The 6,790-nt window shown below is 33.7% G+C and overlaps 1 protein-coding gene across 1 annotated transcript in view; it reads right to left on the bottom strand.

Moving 5' to 3' along the window:
* Window positions 1–6,790, bottom strand: part of LOC107619799 — an 11,823-nt gene that overhangs the window by 750 nt on the left and 4,283 nt on the right. The gene's annotated exons all lie outside the window — the stretch shown is intronic.

Genomic DNA, 6,790 nt, shown 5'->3' on the forward strand with positions numbered 1-6,790 from the left:
TATTACAAAATCTTGTTTGTTTCGTAAAATTTAGTTAAATAATAAATAATTAAGTGATAAATTAATTATGAATAAAAGGGTTAAGAATTTAAAAATTTTCAGTTAGAAAAAATAAAAATATTTAGAATACGAATTAAAACACTAATCTTAAATGTTTTGGCCCAAAGTTAGGCCAATGGGCTAAAACAATTGAACCGGATCTATGTTGGACCCAAGCTCACATACATAGGCCCAGTTTGGGTAAATGACTTAAATAAGTTCTTTTGGAAAAAGAGCTTAAAGCATAAGGACTTTTATTAATAGTAGCTTATAAATAAGTTATTTTGTGTTTGAATTTTTAGTTATAAAAGTACTTATTTTAAAATTGTAGCGTTTGAATAAATAACTCAAAAAATACATTTTTTTTACACAAGAGAATGAATATTAAAATAAGGGATAACGATGATAAAAAATACTTTCCAATATTAAATGTTGATTTTACATAACCTAATCACTAATATTGTGTATGATATGGTAGGTGAAAATAAAAAATAAATATAAAATGTGTGTCAATGTATATTTTGTTGCTTTTTTTTTTATTTTTTTATACTCCTATTAGAACTCCCTTCTCCTTTATTGAGGTCAAGAACTTGCTATAATTAACTATGAAAATAATAGCAAGCTATAAAATCACATGTAAAAAAAATAAAATTAAAACTGAAATTTCATACCACAATTAAATACAAATTTAATAATAAAAATAGAGTGATAAAATGATAAAAAAAATACCAAAAAAAATTATATGTAATAGATTATTCAGATGGAATATTGTCTGAAAATGGTGGTGGAAGATCAATACTTTCAGCAGATGAATCATTACGTGAAAATGGTGATGGATGACCCTTACTTGCAACTGATGGAACATTGCGTAAGAATGATGGTGGAAGGCCAATGCTTCTAGCAGACCTTACGTGAAAATGGTGGTGGAGGGAAAGTAGATTTTTTTGTTTTGAAGTTAAATTTTTTTTAAGGAAGTGGTAGAATGACTTATCCAGAAGTAGAGAAGTCATATATTTCTACTTCTTCAAAAAGTTATGAATTAACTTTTCGAGAAGTTAAAAGTTTTTTTTAAAGTAGTGCCAAACATACATACTGTGACTTTTCATAATCCAAAAGTCAAAAAAAAGTAGCTTCTACTACTTCCCAAACGGACTCATAATCCTTCATAACTTAACAAATTTTAGAATTTTACCTTGGGAGAGAGCTCCACGAATAGAAGAAGAGAAAGGGAAGAACATATCCTAAAACACTATTCATCACTTCACAAAAATCTACATAACTTTCAAACCTTTGTTCTGAGCGAAGACTCGTTTGTGGCCACAGGTCACATTCGTCGTGCTCTTCGATTCTATCTAACTATTGTGGTAAATAACTCAAAATTCTTGCCCTATTCTCCATTTCTCTTTAATTTTGTATTTTTGGTTTGGGTATTGATAAAATTTCGATTTTTCAATGTTTAGGGAGGCTCGATTTTAAGTTCTAGCAGAGTTTTGACCCAAGACTACAAGAAATAAGGTCAGAGAATATTTTCTCTTTGTTTTTCCCAAATTTGAGTTATGAAGTTAGTGTGATTGTTGTGGAAATTGAATGTGGTTAGATTGAATAGGATTGAGTTGGCTTATGTTGACACGGAATGGACTAGCTCAGTAAAATTTAGTGCGGAATTGAATTCAAGGATCGCTTGCTGAGAAAATTGGTGGAGCTTGGACCGGTGGATATTAGAATTGCTGGAGAAGAGTTTTTTCGAGGTTGAGACCGCCGCCAACGAAGGTATGTGTCTTAACTTCGGATAGACATTCTGTAACACTATGTGAAAACTGTAAAACTCGAAAAATTAGTAAATAATAAGTTAATAAATAAATTATTAATCAGAAAAATTAGAAAATATAATTTTATAATTTAATGAGATAGAGCTAATTAAAATATGAATTTAGACACTAATTTTAAAAAATTTGGCCCAAAATTGAACTAAATAGACCGGACCGATCGAACCGAGCACATATTGGGCTCAAGGCCCAACCTATATCAGCCTCATTCATGAGCCTTCAGCTCATTAATGACACAAAAAAGGGGGAAAGCATCGTTGGAAGAGAAGAGGGGAAAAAGGTTTCGGAAGAACACTACTATTCACTTCCGTTTTCAATTGCTTGTAACTTTTAATTCGGAGCTCCGATTGACAAGCTGTTTATGGTCATGCATTCGTCTTGGAGTCCTCTTCAATTCTATCTAAATTAAATGGTAAGTCCCTCTATATATCACACCCATTTTTCTATTTTCCTCTTTTTCACGAAATTAGTTTGAGTTTTGAGTGATTTTGATGATTTTGGTGGTTTAGATACAATCTACCATTGAAAAATTGTTGGATTATACTCCAATCATCAATGGGTAAGGTAAGAAAACTTTAAACCCTTGTGGGTTACCCAATTTTGTGTACCCTAGTGATAATTTAGTGAATTATATGAATTAGATTGAATTTATGTTAAATTTGAGTTTGAATTGGTGAATTGGAACTCTTGGAACAACTCTTGGTGTCTGAAATCATTGGAGTTGACTAGGAATCTTGAAGCTTGAATTTTGGTGATTTTGAGTTTAGGGGAGAAATCAGCCAAGGTAGGTTTCTCGTATTTAATATATAATGTCTTGTGAAAACTTAGGCTAGATGACCATAGGATAGGTGTGAATGCGTGAGTATGATAATTGCCTAGCATCTTTGATGATGATTGTTGATATGGATTAAGTATTTGTTGATGATTATTGTTCATGATTAGAGTAGGGTGATGAATGATGGATTAATGATGCTTGATATGTTGATAATGATGAATATGAATATATGATAGAATGTTGATGATTTGTTGGTAAAATTGTGAAGTCCATGTATGAAAATTATGTAAAATTGAGGTATGATTGATTATGGTAGGATGTGGAGGTCGTGTGGCTGTGATATGGTGTGTTGGTGGGTAGTTTGTAATTATAAAATGTGGATTGAGTTTGACTTTTGATGAAAATTGAGGTTTGAGATTTTTGTGCAAAACTGATTTTTGGTCGAACTTCGGTAACCCATAACTCGGCTTCCGGACCTCCAAATTATTTCAAATTTGTTTCTTATGAAAATTGGATCTGTGAAGTTTACACTGTTTGAAGAACGAATGAAAAATATTTTAAAACGAGATAGTTATGCACGTCGGAAGTTCGGAGGGCAAAACTGAAATTCTGCAGACTTAACCATTTCTGGTCAATCTGCAGTGTATGCGTACCCATACCCTTCATTCACGAAGGGTCATCTCTGTCTAGCGTACATGCATACACAGATAAGGATATGCGTACACGAAATGGGCCAAAATGCAATCCCACGCGTACGTGTACGCGTGACCCCTGTTTCAACAAACAAGAGTTTTGTAATTTAAAGCTTAATTTTAAACTTCTAAACCTCTATTTTTACTCTCCAGTGTCCTAAACTTAAATTTAATTATAGAAACGGGAATTGAACATTGAGAGGATAATAACATTGATATATATGTATGTAAATATTCTCCGGCCAGCTTTAGCTTCGCAGGCTGATCCAGGAGTTTGTTATTTTGTATTCTTGATCCTCTGTTCTTACTTTTTATATATATATTTGTGAACTCTAGTTTTCTTTGTACGCAAGTAATCTCTTTCCTGAGTGTTGCGCTTTTAATTTTTGCGATTTTGTTTTTACCATTTTTCAAGGCTCCTAGTATACTACATTCTTTCGACTATTATATATATTTATATTTTATTTTAGAGGTCATAGCACTTCGCCACCTCTGTTTTACATCCTAGATATAAAACTCTGTGTGGTAGGGTGTTACAAAAACCTAGGTTAATTGTCTTAGGATAGCGTTGAATGATGTATGTTGATGATGGAGTGTGGTTTAGCATGATTTTGTGAATTGGATGTGAATGTTGTGATATAAATGAAATACATGATGGTATGAATGAATTGGTAATGAATATTGTAGTGTGAAAATTTGGGTCTGAGACCGTGATAGGTAAGATATCCGCTTTGAGTTAAACTTTGGTAAGTTGGAAAATTGCTATAATGTGGATTGGTTGAATGATTAGATTATTGGAGTTGGTTTGTTGATGGTAACCTTGGAAATTTGCTTGATTGTAATGAAGCTTGTTTAATTGGGTATTGAATGGATAGAGATTGATGAATGGATGTTGAGATGTTTAGAAATGGTTTTGGAGTAGTTTGAAATTGAATTGGATTGAGTTTTGGTAAAAATTGGCAATTTGATAAAATTTGTTAAAACAGAATTTTGACCAACATCGACGGGTCATAACTTGGTGCTTGAAGCGTAAATTTAATGAAACTTAAATTAAAGCTAGTGAAAAGATCTTTAAAACAGTCTAAGAACGGATGGAAATCGATAAATGTAGCAAAAGTTATTGATGTTTGAATTTAGGAGTAAAAAACTGAATTATGCAAAGATGCAGAAAGTGAACTTGTGCATACGCATGAATTGTAAAATAGAAATGATGAAAATGACCTTGTGCATACGCATAGGGCATGCGTATGCATGAAGTGAGAATATAATTGAAATCGTGCATAAGCATGGTCATGCGTACGCATGATGCCCCAACCCGAATTGAAATCGTACGTACGCATGCGTCAAGCGAAAAACAGCCCGAATCACCAGCTAAGGCCCTAAATGACTGCTCAATGATAAAGGAGGTTGGGGTGCAGAGACAGCCAGGAGGTTTGTCTAGAAGCAGCCACCCTTGAAAGAGTGCGTAATAGCTCACTGATCGAGCCCTCTTGCGCCGAAGATGAACGGGGCTAAGCGATCTGCCGAAACTGTGGGATGTAAAAATGAATTGGTAAGGGAGCGTTCTGCCTTAGAGGAAAGGACCCGTGCGAGCCGTGGTGGATGAAGCGGAAGCGAGAATGTTGGCTTAAGTAACGCAAACGTTTGTGAGAATTCAACGCACGACTGTGCTGATTTTTTTAAAATTCTGTTTTTGTTTGTTTAACATTCCCAGTCTTTTTATAAACCCCTCTTACCTTCATATGAAGTTGAATAACCGATAATTAAGCTTTGAATACATTAGGGAGTGATATAATAAGATGAATTAATTAATTTATAGATAATTATTTGGTAAATCGGATACAATTATTGCGGGATGGTGGTTTTATCCCGCCCACGGTGAGGATGGAAGTTCCATCCGCTCACATGTTAAAGAAATTGGAAAACCAATACATGATTGTGATTTATGAATTCAATCAATGAAATGGGTGACTAATTGCGGTTAATGAGTTAAATTACTTACGAAATCACTAAAAGACATTGATAATGATTAATAGTGGCCGAATGGCTGGATTGGCAAGGTCCGTGTGATATCCCACTTGTGCATTGATTGAAGATCTGTATTGACAAGGTCTGGGTGTTATCCCACTTGCGTATTGAATTGATTTTGCTTTGCCACCTGCACCGAATAAGGACTGGGTCTCATCCCTCTTGTTCCATGGTTGCGGTGTGACATGGGAACGGCGATACATAATGCCCACATTCTCTCAGATGAAAGGTGAGACATCACTCTCTGTTGATGTGAGACGACACTCTCCATTGTTTGACACGTTTATACCTCTGGGAGAAGGTGAGACGGTACTCTCCGTTGAGATAATGGTACCATGATTGATAATTTCTCCTGGGGATACGCACCGAGAGATCGATCTGGGGTGTCAACCGGATTTCGTGTCAGGTTTGGCATAACAACCGACACGTGAGCTCATGGCTAGTAGGACAGACACGCATCATCTGTATTTATGTAACATTATTTGAGTATGCTCATTATATTTGGATTGCCTATTTGTTATTTTTTATTAACTACTATTTGCCCTACTTGATATAATTATCTTTGTTTGTGCTTGAATCTCTCTATTTGTGTTTGCTACTACTACTAAATAAATTACTGAACACTGAATTACTGAATTTGAACCATTGTGATACTGAGAAAATGGTTGACCTGTATTGAGAAGATTTGGAGACTTATAACCATTGTATAGATGAGATTTAGCTCTGTTTACCCTATTTGGTTTAGAAAGGACCTTAGGCTTGAACCTTGTGCATTTGAAAATTTTTTGTTTTTTTAGATACATGACGTGATGCACCTCGTTGAGCGTGCTAGATTCTATTGAAAGAGAATGCTCTTTTTTTGGATTTGCATTTTGTACCTGGTGTAGTTGTATTCTCCACTTTTTCATACGTTTTTTATATATCCTTCTTAGAGGTAGATTTTGGAGAAACAGGTTGTATTTTGTGTGCTTCTGTCTTCTAGAATGTTTTATACTTTCTAGTCGACCTTGTCTTCTTAGATCGAGACTAGTACTTGTTATATGTCTCCTTTTGAATCTTATATATATTTTTTCGTTTCTGTATACCTTCGACGTTTTTTATATATTTTCTCCTAGCTATATTTCTATCTTTCAATTATATATGTATGTATTTTGCTTTTAGGCGTCGTAATACATCACCACCTCTAATTTACGACTATAACGTAAGATTTTGTGTGGTAAGGTGTTACATATTTAATAATATAAATGGCTTGAAATTTCTTTTAACATTTTTAGGAATAAATTACGAATATGTTTGTTTTATAAAAAAATATTGGATGATTAATAATTTTTTTTTGTACTTGAATTAATATTAGTTACGAATACAAAAATTTAGGACAAAGTATTTTTTTTGTCCTTAACATTTGTGATTTTTTTTAAAATATCTTTAAC

The sequence above is a fragment of the Arachis ipaensis genome, chromosome B09, assembly GCF_000816755.2.
Source record: "Arachis ipaensis cultivar K30076 chromosome B09, Araip1.1, whole genome shotgun sequence".
In the NCBI taxonomy this organism is placed as follows: Eukaryota; Viridiplantae; Streptophyta; class Magnoliopsida; order Fabales; family Fabaceae; genus Arachis; species Arachis ipaensis.